The following is an 18,471-nucleotide window of genomic DNA, read 5'->3' as shown; positions in this document are numbered from 1 at the left end:
TTTTTTACCAAAAATATGTACCAGAATACATATTGGCCTAAATGCATTTTATAGCAGAAAGTAAAAAATATTGTTTTTTTTTTCAAAATTATCAGTTTTTTTGTTTATAGTGGAAAAAATAAAAAACACAGGTAATCAAATACCACCAAAAGAAATTTCTATTTGTGAGAAAAATAGGACATCAATTTTATTTGGGTACAGTATCGCACGACTGCGCAAATGTCAGTTAAAGTAACGCAGTGCCGTATAGCAAGAAAAGGGGGTAAAACCTTCCGGGGCCGAAGTAGTTAATACTGCAGTCGCCTAATGTCTACATGTACTACAGCGATAAGAGACTGCACATGTTTTTTTTTTCCCAGGGCATATGACCTAATTCTTGCTAGCTGCAATTTTCACAGTCCTTTTTTTTTTAAGTCCGCCCCCCCTTCCTTTCCCAAAAGTAAAAAAAAACTACCCAGGAGGTGTGAATGGTGTCTCTTTGTCTCACCATTGTCTCTTAGTTTACCTGGGAGCACTTATAGTGCCACTCAAGGTGTTCTGCTGGTAAAGAATCCAGTGTCTCATAGCAATGTAAGGGTTGAGGCTGTCTTTAACCTGATTCGGAAAGCAGGAGGGGATGAAGGGCACTGCACACTATAGGCAGTAACCGGGTTACAAACAAGATAGAGTCTGTAGGTTCATTCTTAAGTTGAATTTGTATGTAAGTTGGAACAGGTAAAAAGTATAACTCCAGCCCAAAAAATGTTTTTTGGATAGCATAGGGACATTTGTTTTGCTGTCTGTGCCCCTGTTCAGAAGATTTCTCCTTACTTTCTGTCCTTAGATTTTGAAATGTTGGGTTGTTGTGCAAACAATGATTGGTGATAAAGCTTCAGTGGAGACACCTATTCCCATGATAACTCTTATGCCGCATATACACGATCGCAATTTAGACCAGCAAAAGACCGATGAGAGCTTTTCATCAGAAAATACGACCGTGTGAATGCTCCATCAGAATTTAGCTGGCCAAATTCCCGCCAGCAAAAATTTGAGAGCATGTTCTCAATTTTTCAGACGGAAAAACTTTCTATCGGAAATTCTGATCGTGTGTATGCAATTCCGATTCGCAAAAACTCGCGTATGCTCATATTCAACTAGGAGACGGAAGCTATTGGCTACTGGGTATTGAACTTCCTTTTTCTAGTCTCGTCATATGTGTTGTACATCACCGCGTTCTTGGCGGTCAGAATTTGGTGTGACCGTGTGTATGCAAGACAGCTTGAGCGAAATCCCGTCGGAATTTCGTCGGGAAAACCAACTGAGCTTTTTTCCGACCAAAATTCCGATCGTGTGTACGTGGCATTACATGAGTGAATTTCCCTTCCTGGGGTAGATTTCCTCTCACTTCCTGTTGTCTCCCTCCATTTGTAAGTATGAGACGTATGTAAGTTGGATGTTTGAAACTAGGGGACTCCCTGTATTAGCTGAACAGGTGGAGAATAGAGAAGAATGTGAAGGGCTTCTACCTCTAGCTCCTCCTAAGCCAGGGGTGCCCAACCTGTGGCCTGGGGGCCACATATGGCTCACAGAGCACTCTGATGTGGCCCGCGACCCACTTATCTGGAATGGCGGGTCGGCAAGCCCAGATTGTGGGTTGTCAATCCGCCAACCTAGAGCATCAGTGTTGTGAATGAAGCTGGCGGCAGAGGAAACAAGTGGGTGTGGAACAGAGCTGCATAAGCCAAGGCTTCTGTATAGCGCTGGAGTCACAGGTGGAGTGATAGAAAATGCATTCTGCCTGGGACAGCAACAGCTGATGATACCTGAATGTTAGTAAAGGTAATTTTATTACTAAAATTACAGCGTATATAAGGGCATATCTATTCTGCAGTGGTTACTGGGGTGCTTTTAAATTGATCCACAGGTGCAGTGCAGTTCACCTGTGGGTTACCTGCACTGAGTCCTAGACTTCTTTTATTAGCTGCAGGTTTGGTGTGCATTCGAAAAGTACACCACACCTGCAGGATATAATAGAAGTCTATGGCAAAGTGCAGAAACCTGCAGCAAAGCCGCATGCACACTGTGCTGCACTCGTGATGTGGGTAAATCACAGCGTATCAGTGTAAAAGCAGCCTTAGGCCCATTTTACATGGTCAGTCTGACCCAATTGGACCTTCCATTCATCTCTATGGAGTGGCAGATGTAAACAAACGTGTGTCCGTTTACACCAGCCTACCTCCAATCTGATCCACTAAAAAAAAACAGAAGGGGATCGGATTGGAGGGCCCATAGAGTAGAGCGGGCTGTGTCTGTGTCCGCTCTGCATATGCAAAGTGGATACAGACCTGTCATCCTCCCGTTCCATTCATTGTGGCCCGTGACTGGTTACCAAGTCACTTAAGTGGCCCTTGTTCTTCAAAAGGTTGGGCACCCTTGTCCTGAGCCATACCCCTCTGATGAATTTTGCATCAAAGGTGTGGGGTGGGGGTCCAAGTATTATCATGGTCAAGTTTTTATTGGATTTTACTGATTGGGTTTGCATCTATTTTACAAACTATGCATGAGTTCCTTGAGTTGTGCAGTTGAAGTATATTTTCTTATGTGCTCTGCCTATGTGCCCAGATCTGTACACCCAGAAATCCTTTTAAGGGCCAATATTTGTTTGCAACAACTGATTGACAGCTAGCTCTTCAATTGTCAACACCTTAGATACTTTTTTCTTAATTGAAGTATTGTCTCCTTTTTTTAGATCATAACTTCTAGCTTTGGGTGATTTGAGTGCATCAGGTATTTGTTGCTGACAGTTCAAGAGCAACTTTTTTTAGAACATCTCACTCCATTGGGTGCACACAGTAAAACCAACACCATCCTACATAATTCACAGCTGCCATAAGAGTGACGCTGCCTCCCCTTCCCTCTGGCATTCTGGCGACATATATGGACCAGGTACCACTCCAGATGCGTAAAGGAAATCGAGACATTGCCCTCTGGGGGAATTCTATCCGAAGTACTATAATCTACCTTATCCACCTGGAAGTACATCATCGGGTAAACCATATTAAATTAATATTGGATATTCCCAACATGCATAACACCGGATGTATTTATTCAGTGTAACTTTGTGTTTCCTTTAACAGACCACCATCTCTGAAGAAGACCCTTTCAAGGGTTGAAACGCGTTAGATTTATGCTTTCACTGTTACTAACCTATACAGTGTAACATGTAGCTGTGTCTGTTATTATACTTCCATGCGACATTATATGTACTTTTTATACATGATTTTGTCTGTTATATAAGTGTCCAGGTGAAGCTCATGTTTGTTTTTATCAAAGATTATTAAAATACCTTTTATATTATTTCCATTTGCTTCTATTACTGTCTCTTGCTGCCTAAAAACCCCGTTTGTGGGGGAATTGTTTCTATAAGAGTGACTTTGTTTCCCAAGAAGGATATGTATACTTACTGGAGCACATGTCCATGGTTACGAATGGAAAGATAGAGGGAAGCCATCAGAAAATTTGGGATCCCTTACACAGCTTTAGCCATGGGCCCCCCGCGTCTGACCACCAATATCTCACTCTTCATCCCACTGAATCTGCCCACTGGTCATCTCTTTGAGTACATCAGTGCACCCACTTTTATTTTAACTCTTGTACTACTTAATATATGAAAATTAAAAGTATATTCGAAGTCAGGCATGTCCAAAGTCCGGCCCGCAATTGGCCCGCGGTCCGGTTTTGGACGGCCCGCCTGGTTGTTTAAACATATATATCTTTTGTGGCCCCTGGCGATCTCCCAGCGCTGGGGCCACAAAAGATATATAAACCAGCTGTGTCGGAGGGAGGAGGCGAGACGAGTGCCGTGCACACAGGAGGGGAATTTCCTGTTTACACGGCAGCCTCTGTAATAGGAAGTCCCGTCTCTGCCATTGGATGACTGTGCTGTCCATCAAAGGAGGCGGGACTTTCTCTTAAAGAGGCCGTTGTGTAAACAGGAGATTCTCCTGTAAGATGTCTTTGGCACTCGTCCTGCCCTCCTCCATGGCTGCACTGATAGTAATGGTGTCTGCATTCCTAGCAATTGCAATTGTGGAGCTGCATTACTGGCAATGGTGAGTGAATTCCTAGCAATGGTGGCTGCATTCCTGGCAATGGTGGCTGCATTCCTGGCAATGGTGGCTGCATTCCTGGCAATGGTGGGTGAAATTCCCGGCAATGGTGGGTGAAATTCCCGGTAATGGTGGCTGCATTCCTGGCAATGGTGGCTGCATTCCTGGCAATGGTGGCTGCATTCCTGGAAATGGTGGCTGCATTCCTGGCAATGGTGGCAGCATTCCCGGCAATGGAGAGTGAATTCCTGGCAATGGCGGATGAATTCCTGGCAATGGCGGCTGCATTCCTGGCAAAGGTGGCAGCATTCCCGGCATGGTGGCTGCATTCCCGGCATGGTGGCTGCATTCCCGGCAATGGTAGCTGCATTCCCAGCAATTGTGGCTGCATTCCTGGCAATGGTGAGTGAATTCCTAGCAATGGTGGCTGCATTCCTGGCAATGGTGGCTGCATTCCTGGCAATGGTGGGTGAAATTCCAGGCAATGGTGGGTGAAATTCCCGGCAATGGTGGCTGCATTCCTGGCAATGGTGGGTGAAATTCCCGGCAATGGTGGCTGCATTCCTGGCAATGGTAGGGGAAATTCCCGGCAATGGTGGCTGCATTCCTGGAAATGGTGGCTGCATTCCTGGCAATGGTGGCAGCATTCCCGGCAATGGAGAGGGAATTCCTGGCAATGGCGGGTGAATCCCTGGCAATGGTGGCTGCATTCCTGGCAATGGTGGCAGCATTCCCGGCATGGTGGCTGCATTCCCGGCAATGGTGGCTGCATTCCCGGCAATTGTGGCTGCATTCCCGGCAATGGTGGCTGCATTCCTGGCAATGGTGGCTGCATTCCTGGCAATGGCGGGTGAATTCCTGGCAATGGCAGGTGAATCCCTGGCAATGGCGGGTGAATCCCTGGCAATAGTGGGTGAATCCCTGGCAATGGTGGCTGCAATTTTCCGGAAGCTTCCCTCTTAAAGTGAAGGTGCGTGTTATACACCAATAAATACGGTGTATCCAAATAATACACTTGAGTTCATCTATTCACCACACACAGCCACAAAGGCAAGAGAATTCTTGTTGGGCCGTGTATTAGTGCTCGGACGAACACACTTAGACCGAATTTTAATGGTTCAAAGAATGTCAGGCAATATGGCCGGCCCTCGCGCATGTTCACTTCATCAAATCTGGCCCTCTTTGAAAAAAGTTTGGACATCCCTGTTCTAAGTCATCGGTGCATCTACTGACCTCTATATAAAACCACTGGACACCTATCAACTCCTATATAAGACCCCTTGACACTTACTGATCACTATATAAGGCTCCATACACATACTGACCTCTGTATTAGACCTCTAAATACCTACCAATCTCTATATAAGCCCCTGTGGCACTTGACAACCTCTATATAAGACCGCCTGACACCTACCTACCTCTGTATAAGACCCTATGGCACCTACCTACCTCTATATCAGACCCCCTGACACCTACCTACCTCTATACAAGACTCCTTGACACCTCAATGGTCAGTCCGCCCCTGTATACCACTGATATCTGTACACTGAGTGTGATTACCTATGTACAGTATCTCACAAAAGTGAGTACACCCCTCACATTTTTTTGTAAATATTTTATTATATATTTTCATGTGACAACACTGAAGAAATGACACTTTGCTACAATGTAAAGTAGTGAGTGTACAGCTTGTATAATGGTGTAAATTTGCTGTCCCCTCAAAATAACTTAGCACACAACCATTAATGTCTAAACCGCTGGCAACAAAAATGAGCACACCCCTAAGTGAAAATGTCCAAATTGGGCACAAAGTGTCAATATTTTGTGTGACCACCATTATTTTTCAGCACTGCCTTAACCACTTGCCGCCACCATATAGCAAAATGACGGCGGCAAAGTGGTTTCGATATCCTGACCAGACATCATATGATGTCGCCAGGATATCAAGCTGCTGCATGCCCCCGGGGGCACGCATTGGGCCGATCGTTGTTGTGGTGTGTTAGTCTGACACACCGCAACACCGTTCTAGGTAAAGAGTCTCTAACGGAGACTCTTTACCACGTGATTAGCCATGTCCAATCACGGCTGATCAGAGTGTAAACAGGAAGAGCCGTTGATTGTCTTTTCCTCACTCATGTCTGTCAGATGCGAGTAGAGGAGAGCTGCTCGTCTGACAAGGGAGTCTGTGCTGATTATCAGTGCAGCCCCCCCCCCCCCCGAGGATGCCCACACCGGACCACCAGGAACATCACCAGGACCTGTTTGGCGCTGATTAGCATCCATAAGTACCATCTATTATACATCAGTGCCACCTGTCAGTGCCCATCAATGCTTATCCATGCCACCTATCAGTGCCCATCTGTGCCACCTATGTGTACCCATCAGTGCTGCATATCAGTGCCACCTATCAGTGCCCATCAGTGCCGCCTATCAGCGCCCCATCAGTGGCGCATATTAGTGCCCATCATCAGTGCCCATCAGTGAAGGAGAAAATTTACTTATTTACAACGTTTTATAAAAGAAACAAAAAAAAAACATTTTTTATGACTTTTTTTATTTGTACCACCAAAAGAAAGCGATATTTGTGGGAACAAAATGATAAAAATGTAGTTTGGGTACAGTGTTATATGACCAATTTGGGGATTTTCACTTAGGGGTGTACTCACTTTTGTTGCCAGTGGTTTAGACATCAATGGCTTTGTATTGAGTTATTTTGAGGGGACAGCAAATTTACACTGTTATACAAGCTGTACACTCACTTTTTTTACATTGTAGTAAAGTGTAATTTCTTCAGTGTTGCCACATGAAAAGAAATAATAAAATATTTACAAAATTGTGAGGGGTGTACTCACTTTTGTGAGATACTGTGTAACACTAATATCTGTACACTGAATGGCATTCAGTGTACAGATATCAGTGTGCACAGTGTATAGAGATTAAGGTTGTTAGATAGGCAATAGTACATGCTGTATAGGCACTGGGCTGGGCATCAAGGAGTTACCCCCATACGAATGCATTACTAATCATTTGAAACTTTTGAACATAAGACATAGGTTCTGCAACAAAGTTTTTAGCATGTATCTCCAGCTTCTCACCTGCTGTTGCATCTCCCCTCACCACTAATACTGGCAGTTACCTGCTATCAAAATAAATTTCCTTAAATATAAAAGGTGTTCCTATTTAACTTCCCCACCCTTTCTCTCTTTGCCTATTATTATTATTATTATTTTCTACTGATTTTTTTTTTTTTACCATTAATATGGTAAAACAAACAAAGCTGCAAGGACTGCTTCTTGTCTCAGGAATGATTGAGGAATTCATGTACCTGGCTGTGCAGGGTGGGGAAATAACCAACATTCACCAGCAGCTCCAGCGGGGGTAGCGCTACATATATTATGTGTTTCAAAGAGGGGGGAAACCAACCTGGATTTAGGTTTTGTGGGTATTCTTGTTTCTTCATTTATGTTTTTTTTTCTTTTTGTATTAATGAAATAAAAAAACGAATTAGTAATATATTGTTTATACACAGTGACATAACAATAGTCATAGTAGCCCTGTCAGCTAATATAGGTCCTTGCATTTGAAGGGGGCCCATCAGGGAGGCTGTTACTGAAAACTGAACTATGAAGCTTCCAGTATTAATGGGCTAGAGTCAGACTGAAGAACGTTTCACGCTAATCATAGGTCGCCAGGTCGGCAGTAAGAAGCATCTTCATTTATTGCCAGCTGACTCTGCTTCAGACTCAAATTAACTCTGTATGCCTAGTGCAGTCAAAAATCCCTGTTTCTCCTCTGCTGAAGCCTTCAAAGACAGTTGTTTGTAATACTACAAAAAAAGTAATTATAAATAAAGAAATTTGTATTAGTGTTATAGAATAGTTTTGTGCAAGAGCGTGCCAATTTCGTTATATTAGAAAATATCGTTAAGGTTAATATTATAATTATTACAACCAGGGCTTTTTTTCAACCAGAACATGGCGGAACTTTGCTTTGCCACCTCTGGCAGCTCCGTCCTCTGCAACTTATCACTTAGCACAGGAGGTGGTAGAGGTCATTTTCTGCCTTACTTCCTCTACCAGCTTCTGTGTGCTAACGGGTGCCCTGGGTCCAGACGTCTCAACCACCTATATTTTTTTTTTAATGTGCCGATTCAAGATTAGTCTTCTGTCCCTTGACCACTGTCAAACCAGAGTAGCACAGGGCTGTGCGCATTGCTCTGAAATTCCTCCTTGGCTCTGTGCTACAGTCCCAATATGCGGAGCTGGTAAAGGGGGGGGGGGAGTTGTGCAGAGGTGAGAGATGGTAAAGGGGGGTGATTTCTGCAAAGGTAAGAACTGGTAAAGGGGGTATTTGTGCAGAGGTGAGAGCTGGTAGAGGGGGGTGGGGGGATCATTTGCAGAGGTGAGAGCTAGTAAATGGGGGGAGGGGTTGTGCAGAGGTGAGAGCTGGTAAGGGTGGTGATATGTACAGAGGTGAGAGCTGGTAAAGGGGGAGGGATTTGTACAGAGGTGAGAGCTGATAAAGGGGAAGGAATTGGTGCAGAGGTGAGATCTGGTAAAGGGGGAAGGGATTTGTGCAGAGGTGGGGCTGATAAAGGGGGTAATTTGTGAGGTGAGAACTGGTAAAGTGTGTGTTTGTGTGTGTGTGGGGGGGGGGGTGATTTGTGCAGAGCTGAGAGCTGGGAGGGGTGAGAGGAATGCGCAAATATGAAATCTGGGAAAGGGGGACTTGTGCAGAGGTGAAAGCTGTTGGGGGAGATTTGTGAAAAGCTGAGAGCTATGAATGGCAGGTTGCGCGGAGGTAGGAGCTGGGAGAGGGGAAGGGGCCAGGTTGTGCAGAGGTGGGAGCTGGGAGAGGGGGATTGGCCAGGTTGTGCGAAGGTGGGAGCTGGGAAGGGGAATAGGATTTGTCCAGAAAGGAGAGCCATTGGGATAAGCTATGGATGGGGGTGCAGGGATAAGCTGTGGTTTGAGATGCACATGAAAGTTGTGGACTGGGGGAGTAAGCCGAGGATGGTGGAGTGCAGAGGTGAGATGTTGGCAGGGGGTACAAGGGTAAGTTGTGGATAGAGGGAGGAGCTAAGGTGAACTGTGGACGGGGTGCAGAGTTTAGCTGTGAACAGGGGGAAGAAAAGGGGAGCTGTGGACAAGGTGAAGAAGAGGTGAGCTGTGAATGAGGGTTTCATAGGTGAGTTGTGGATGGAGGTGCATAGTTAAGCAAAGAAGTGTGAAGAGGGGATTTAGGTGGTTATGTTTGGGGGGGGGCACTTGAAGGAAGGGGGATTTTTGCTTGAGAAAGTCAAGGGAAATTTGCTGGGGTACAGCAAACTCTCTCTTAGCTCTCTGTCTATATTCTTTGTGCAAATAACCCCACAGCTGTGATCCTCCAGTGATGCAAGGGTCACTAGGCCAAGGGACCTGTCACAGGGGGCAGAGGACTTTAAATTTCAAATAGAACAGAAGTCAACGGGACAAATGGATGCTTCGCAATGAGAGTACTGTTCCGTGTGCTGATTTGTTTCTGCGCCTTGTGTGATGCACAGTACTGATTCCTGTACTCTGTGTGTTTTTGAACCTTATGCTTTGTGCAATATGCAGTTCTGAGTCTTGTCCACACCCATTATTTAGCACCAATTTACTTTGCTGGGGTTGGGAGGGGGATTTGGCTGGGAAGGGGCCGGGTGAGTTCTTGCACCTATTCTCTGAGAAAAAAAAAGCTCTGACTTTAACTATAAATTTTATCCATAACACTGCTCCCTAATAGTGTGACTATCCTACACCTTTCACTGATTTAGACATACATTATATGAAGATTCAATGCCACAGATTGTCATAGTTGACAATGCCAGCTGCTACAGAAAGTGTTAGTCAAGGGGTACTCCAATAAAATTGTGCTATAGGGCCCTATGTTTCATAATGCCCCTGTTTATACAGCATATTCCTCATACATAATCCAAAAGGAAAATAACATCACATTTTTAGTGGAGACTAATTTTGAGTAAATATTATAAATCATGACCTGTAAACTACAACCCCTTAGTTAAAAGAAGAGGTGATTGTACACTGTGGTTAACATGGGCCTGTCTCAACTTTTTTTGAGAAGTGTTGCTGCCATCAATTTCAAAATACCTTTTTTTTTTCCTTAAAATGGTACATTTTCTCAGTTTAAATATTTGATATGTTTCCTATTTTCTAATATATGGGTTTATGAAATTTGCAAATCGTTGCATTTTGTTTTTATGTAGATTTTGCACAGCATCCCAACTTTTTTGGAATTCGGGTTTTATTAAAAGGAATGCATAGTGGCTTTGTACAATTTTTCTTTCTTCATTATAATGGTGGTGAAATGTTGCGCTAAATACAATTAAAGTGATTCAAAATCGTGTACCATAATGATTAGAACAAAAAATAATAATAAAGATAACATAATTAAATAACATGAAAAGTGAAAGTTGCAAGTTTCCCAAAATGAATAGTAAAAAAACTTTTGTGCAAAGAAGTCTAACACCAGTGGATCGAGATTAAAGCATCAATACAGGTGATTATCTGTAGACTTCCCATCAGTGCATCAAGTGTAGAGACAACACCACGTGGTCTTCAAACACCCACATGTGAATATGCTTACCAAAGCCAGTGTGACTCTCTGTGAGGAGACGTCAAGAAATGCCTGTGTGAATATATCTACTAGGTTAGCCAGGATTACCAAAGTTGGCTTCTGCTGCTGCCGGATGTTCCTCCATTTGAAACTTCAAAAATAGAAAAAAAAAATAGAGTACAAGGCTCATATGGTGTAAAATCACCAAAAATACTTAATTTAAAAAGCATGCAAGACAGATAAAAAACTCTCGGCATCACACCAAAGAACCAACTACAAATCCCACAATGCAATGCAGGAACGCGCATGTGTGGTGGCATCACCACTTCCGGTTATGCCCAAAACCAATTCCTGTATTGCATCGTGGGATTCATAGTTGGTTCTTTGGCGTGATGCCAAAAGTTTTTTTTTTCTCTTGAATTTTATTTTATTTGTGTAAGAGTTTTTTTTATCTGTCTTGCATGCTTTTTAAATAAAGTCTACTTGTAATTTTACACTATATGAACCTTGTGTTCTATTTCTTTCTATTTTTGGGATTTCAAATGGAGGAACATTCGGCATCAGCAGAGACCAATTTGGGAATCCTGGCCAAGCTAGTGAACCTATAGTCACACAGGCGTTTCTTGACTTCTCCTCACAGAGAGTCACACTGGCTTTGGTAAGCATATTCGCATGTGGGTGTTTGAAGAACACATGGTGTTGTCTCTACCCTTGAGGCACTGATTGGAAGTCTACAGATGATCACCTGTATTGAAGCCTTCTTCTCAATCCATTTATATTGGTGTTGGACTTCTGTGCAAAAACATTTTTGTACTATTCATTTTGGAAAACATACAACTTTCACTTTTTATGTTATTTGATTATGTTATCTTTATTATTATTATTTTTTTTTGTACTAATCATTATGGTACACAATTTTGAAACACTTTAATTGTATTCATTGCAGCATTTCACCACTGTTGTTATGTATTTTATCCTATACATTTACTGCTGCAGATTTTTCACTATTTGATTAGTGTTATTTTAATCTTAATTCTTGCCATTTGCATAGAATCTACCTTTTTTATTTTTGCTTTCTTTAGTATAGTTAGGACCACCAAATGAACATTGTAATTGTTTTTTTAACTAGATAATTTTGAAATATTGGTTACTGGTTACTGAATCTATTATACAGACATCTGGTGGAGCTTTAGTGCCCTTTCACAGGTTTCCCATGCCTGCTTCATTCTTTTGTTATGAACAGCCTGTTGTTCATAGAGGTCAGCAGCTCAAGCTGAAATTTACAGACATAAATGAATGAGTGAAAGCTCTGGTTCATCCCTTAACACATGGCTTAGTCTGAATTTGCAATCAGACAGAACAAGCCTAAAGCATTCTCCGTAGATAACCCATGGTGTGAGTTAATAAATGTCTATTTGCAAAACAAAATAAAAAATAGATAAAGATAGATAAAGAATAGAAGAGATGGAAAAGTAGTAAAGCACAATTGTACTGCATTGCTCTAAAAAATAAAAAAAAATATACACACCATAAATATATAATGAACACATTTATAGCTGCCCTGTGTATTACAGGCATACCCCACTTTTAAGTACACAATGGGGTTTATTTACTAAAGCTGGAAAGTGCAAAATCAGGCTCACTTCTGCATAGAAACCAATGAGCTTCCAGGTTTTATTACCAAAACTTAATTGAACAAGCTGGGGTTAGAAGCTCATTAGTTTCTATGCAGAAGTGAGCCTGATTTTGCACTTTCCAGCTTTAGTAAATAAACCCCATTGTGTATTTAAAGAGGAAGTAAACCCTTCCAAACAACTTGGACCTATAGGTAAGCCTAGATTAAGGCTTACCTGTAGGTCCAAGCAATATCTCCTAAACCTATATGGTTTAGGAGATATTTGCCCGAAAATGGGCACCGCTGTCTACGGCGCATGCGCCGTAGACAGCGGCGCGCAGGCGCACTAAATGCGGCAAATCCAAGAATGGATTTGCCAAATTTGTCGACTCCCGTGCGCATGCGCGGGAGTGACGTCATCGCGGCTTCGCCGTATGACAGCAACGGAGCTGCGAGGCGCGACTCCCGTGCGCATGCGCGGGAGTGACGTCATCGCGGTTGCGCCGCTGTCATTGGTCGGAGCTGCGAGACGCCACCAGCAAGATGGACGCGGCGGACTACAGGGATCAGCGGCGACTTCGCTGGCTCCTGTGTCAGGTAAGTGACACATAATGAGCTACTATGCGATGCATAGTAGTCCATTATGCTTTACCTTTGCAGGGAAAAAAAGAGGAAGTAAACCCATCAGGGTTTACTTCCTCTTTAAATGTGGGGTATGCCTGTATATAATTAAATATTTGAATAAAACAAAGTGTTTAATAAGCTATTTTAGCTTGATAAAATCATGTACATATAAATAAAGTCCAGGCAAACACCTAAATGCACTGATAAGAATTGTTTTACTGCCAAAGGACTTGTAATTATGTTCACCCAGTCTTGAGTTTCAGACTTGTCTACCAGACAGCGCAGCCAGGTCCTTGATCTCCTCTGCAACACAACCCAAGCCTGCTGATTGGTCATTGAAGAAGCAGTAGCACAATGATGAGGTCAGCACACTTAGATTTATCACACTGTTAGACACAAAAGTACTAAAATATAGCATGGCTTGCTCAGAGCTCTTGCCCTCACAGTCTGCTCTACAGAGGATTACAGGAGGCTGATAACAAGAAAAACTCAGATTCTTATACTAGCTCCATTATTGTATGTTAAATTAAACCTTTAACTGTAGATATACAGGCATACCCCACTTTTAAGTACACAATGGGTTTTATTTACTAAAGCTGGAAAGTGCAAAATCAGGCTACTTCTGCATAGAGACCAATCAGCTTCTAACCCCAGCTTGTTCAATTAAGCTCTGGTAATAAAACCTGGAAGCTCATTGGTATCTATGCAGAAGGGAGGCTGATTTTGCACTTTCCAACTTTAGTAAATAAACCCCATTGTGTACTTAAAAGTGGGGTATGCCTGTAGTGAGCTTTATATACAGTACTAGTTGCATATATTTACACCTCTCCAGGCAGAGAGACATGGAGGTCACCATCGCTCACTTATCAAAGCCATAAAATATCCTCAGCCTTTTGGATTGAATAGCAGCCAGCATCCTTCATTCTACTTCCTCTTAGCCCTGGCTTTCATGAATCCACCCCCAGCCCATGATTAGACAAGCAGCATAGTGATGAGCTCATCCTTCTGTCACTCTGCTTTCTTTTCCTATCAGCATGCTCCTTCTTAGCAAGTAAACTGATTGGCTCCTTGTTGTGCCCATCCCTCTTCTACTGTACTTAGAATTCTGCTGTAGAAGGGACTTCAAAAGGCTGATAACAAGTAAAGTTCAAGTACTTTCACTTCTTGCATTAAAAAAACAAACACTTAAAGTGGTTGTAAACCCTTACAACCAACATTGACCTACAAGTAAGCCTAGATTAAAACTTACCTGTAGGTCCAAGAAATATCTCCTAAACCTACACGGTTTAGGAGATATTTGCCAAAAGACGGGAACCGCTGTCTACGGCGCATGCGCCGAACGACAGCAGGGCGTGCAGGTGCACTGAGCGCGCCGCTGTCGACAGCAATATGCCGCGAGTGGCGGCTTCCGTGCTCATGCGCGGGAGTGACGTCATCGCGGCTTCGCCGAATGACAGCAGCAGAGCAGCGAGACCCACCGAGAAGATGGATGTTCCGGACTACAGGGGACAGCGGTGACTTTGCTGGCTCCTGTGTCAGGTAAGTGACACATAATGGACTACTATGCCATGCATAGTAGTCCATTATGCTTTACCTTTGCAGGGAATCAAAGAGGAAGTAAACCCATCGGGTGTTTACTTTCTCTTTAATGATGTTATGTATTAATAAATACAGAACTTCATACATTTCTGGCTTTTATATCTGCCCAGGGGTCAGCTTTAAAGACACCATGGATCCCCACTAGGAATTACTTGAAAGTGACAAATGATGTTTTTTCTTTGACTTCAACTACCGAAATATTTAAATATTCCTGAAGAAAATCCTGAAACCTCCAGTGACAAATTAAAAAAAAAAAATCCTGCTCAAATCAATGGCTGCCTGGCCGACTTATTAAAATATAGAGTGTATTTGGATTTTGGGGGGCTTAATGCCTTCATAATACAATTTAATCCTGTTTGTATATGTTTTACTGATGAGACATTACCTAGATCAACACTACTATTAAAGGGCAATCAAACAAATGCAACTTATCTATCTGCCTTATGTTTATGTAGAAAGAATAGAACATTGGCTGGTCAGCCACATTCTAAACGACGATGTTTCTCATCCTCTATCATCCACCAAACTTTAATTCCTCTGAATTTTATCTTATCTTTTTTTTTCTCCTCTCTCTCTCTCTCCTCTTAATCCCGTGGTTATCTCAAAGCCCTAAGGAGAATATGATTTGAGCCTGGGATATGTTGACTGAGCGTGATCTTGAATTAGTAAACAAGTAAAATATAGGCAAATATACTTTGTGTGAAAGCAAATAAGATTTTTTATTCTTTATTCTTGGCATACACTATGTATATTAAATAAAAGGATATTATAGCAGATTAAAAAGACCCCCATAAGAATCCTTCTTGAAAAGTATTGTTGCTGACAGCCGTGACCTCTGTGAGTCTGCATGTTTACCCATAATTCATAATTAACAAAGACATTAGAACAGGCACTAGGGGTTTGTGTGCTTTATTTCTTTCTAACTGGGCAGCACTAATGCTGAAAGTGCTCCCTGTTCAGTGATTTAACATTTCAGGAAATCTTGGAGAGGCAGCAGAAGCCTCCTTATATAGTTCATACTCAGGGACTTTGGTTATACAGATATGACTGTGATAATTATTCAGCTCTTGTTATTGCTGTACTTCTGCACCTGATCCCTGAGCCATTAGAGCACTCTGCAGGTTATTACAACTGTCAAACATCAAGGTCTCTTTTATAGTCTCTCAACTATGCGGTTATCACTTACTTCCGTTAAATTCCGCATCTGCATACAAGACTCCAATGTTCTAAAGTAACAAATATCTGATAACATTTTTTTTTAATTACTCCCTCCAATGAATTTTCTGTGTTATCAGCACATTAAATACCAATATAGTCATTGAGATTAGTCTTTTAATGCCCCCTTTTGGTTGGTTTTCATGACAGCTAATAAGAATATGCAAAAAAAAATATCCCATAGCAAATGTATCTTTGCCTAATAATGATACAAAAGCAATCTGCAGCAAAAATATGGCCTCCCATAACAAACAAACAAAAAAATATATAGTGTATATATATATATATTTATATATATATATATATATATATATATATATATATATATATATATATATATATATATATATATACACACTGTGGGGGTTATTTACTAAAGGAAAATCCACTTTGCACTGCAAGTGCACTTGGAATTAAAGTCGCTGTAGATCAGAGGGGGACTTGCAAGGAAAATAAAAAAACAGCATTTTAGCTCGCACGTGATTGGATGATAAAATCAGCAGAGCTTCCACTCATTTCAGATCTACCCCTTAGATTTAGAGCGACTGCATTTCCAAGTGCACTTTCATTGCACTTACAAGTGCACTTGCAGTGCAAAGTGGATCTGCCTTTCGTAAATAACCCCCTTTGCGTTTTTACATATACTTGGTACTTCTGGATCTGTCGGCAGCTTTTGATACCATTGACCACGCTATACTTGTGGATAGGTTGAAGACCACCATCTTCAATGGATGGGAATAGATGGCATAGCTCTGGCAAGGGTAGCCTCGTTCAAAGTGCAAAAGTGGATTTGCCTTTCGTAAATAACCCCCATATATTCAGTGCAAAGTGGATTTGCCTTTCGTAAATAACCCCCATGTATATATATATATATATATATATATATATATATATATATATATATATATATATACACACACTATGGGTGTCATTTACTAAAGAAAAATACACTTTGCACTGCAAGTGCACTTGGAATTAAAGTCGCTGTAGATCCGAGGGGGACATGCAAGGAAAAAAAACATTTTAGCTTGCACATGATTGGATGATAAAATCAGCAGAGCTTACCCTCATTTCAGATCTACCCCTTAGATTTAGAGCGGCTGAACTTCTAAGCGCACTTTCAGTGAAAAGTGGATTTTCCTTTAGGAAATAACCCCCTATATTACCAAAAGTATTGCAACGCCTGCCTTTACAGGCATACCCCACTTTTAAGTACACAATGGGGTTTATTTACTAACGCTGGAAAGTGCAAAATCAGGCTCACTTCTGCATAGAAACCAATGAGCTTCTTGGTTTTATTACCAAAGCTTGAACAATCTGGGGTCAGAAGCTCAATGGTTTCTATGCAGAAGTGAGCCTGATTTTGCACTTTTCAGCTTTAGTAAATAAGCCCCATTGTGTACTTAAAAGTGGGGTATGCCTCTATATGCCCATGAAATTGAATGGCATTCCAGTCTTAGTCCGTAGGGTTTAATATTGACTTGGCCCACCCTTTTTAGCTATAACAGCTTCAACTCTTCTGGGAAGGCTGTCCACAAGGTTTAGGAGTGCGTCTATGGGAATGTTTGACCATTCTTCCAGAAGGACATTTGTGAGGTCAGGCACTGATGTTGGATGAGAAGGACTGGCTCGCAGTCTCCACTCTAATTCATCCCAAAGGTGTTCTATCGGGTTGAGGTCAGGACTCTGTGCAGGCCAGTCAAGTTCCTCCACCCCAAACTCACTCATCGATGTCTTTATGGACCTTGCTTTGTGCACTGGTCCAAATCATTTGTTGAGAGTGGTTGAGATTGGCTCCTTAGTTCCAGTGAAGGGGCTTCAGCATACCAAGACATTTTGGACAATTTCATGCTTCCAACTTTGTGGGAGCAGTTTAGGGATGGCCCCTTCCTGTTCCAACATGACTGCGCACCAGTGTACAAAGCAAGGTCCATAAAGATATAGATGAGTGAGTTTGGGGTGGCGTAACTTGACTGGCCTGTATGTAAAGGCAGGTGTCCCAATACTTTTGGTTATATATATATATATATATATATATATATATATATATATATATATATATATATATATATATATATATATATATATATATATATATATATAGAAAGGCCAGTATGGTGGCCTGGAATTATGGGAGGAGCCCGGTGGGGTATATAACTAGCCCGTTCGCCTACCTTCCTCGTCGGTTCCGGTGCGCGATATCTGATACGTCAGAGATCAAGGGCCGACTGTTCGAGACCAAACGTAGCGAGTTGTGTTCGTGAGTTCCCGTGTTTGTCCCGATCGTGTTCGTGTTGTCAGTCTTCTTGTCGTCGTTGGCGTTCGTGTGTTTTCCGTCCGAGTGTCGCAATACTCAAAGAAATTGCCGTTGTTGTACAACGCGTCTGGGCCGGCTGTCGCAGGTAGGGCTTCGGCACCCATTTTTATTTCATGTGTTACAATGTCACTTAAACATGATAGCCCGAACTCACGAACCTCTCACTTTTCAATTCACGAACGTTTTTAAACCGTATCACTCGTACTCGTTACCTCATGTCACTACTACTCATTTCATTCCGTTCGAATTATTGCGATCATTTCATGTCATTTCGTATCATTTCAATCTCTCTTATGTCAGATCGAATCATTTCAATCATTTCAATCATTTCTAATCATTTCATAATTTCTGTCACTTACCGCGCTCCGGTGCGAATCCTGTCGCATCCCCGATGCACCGATTCGCTTCGAAGTGCCCCA

Source organism: Lithobates pipiens, unplaced genomic scaffold, assembly GCF_037356315.1.
Source record: "Lithobates pipiens isolate NorthernLeopardFrog02 unplaced genomic scaffold, aLitPip1_a1.2 Scaffold_18, whole genome shotgun sequence".
Taxonomy (NCBI): Eukaryota; Metazoa; Chordata; class Amphibia; order Anura; family Ranidae; genus Lithobates; species Lithobates pipiens.
Note: the sequence above shows the minus strand (reverse complement) of the source record.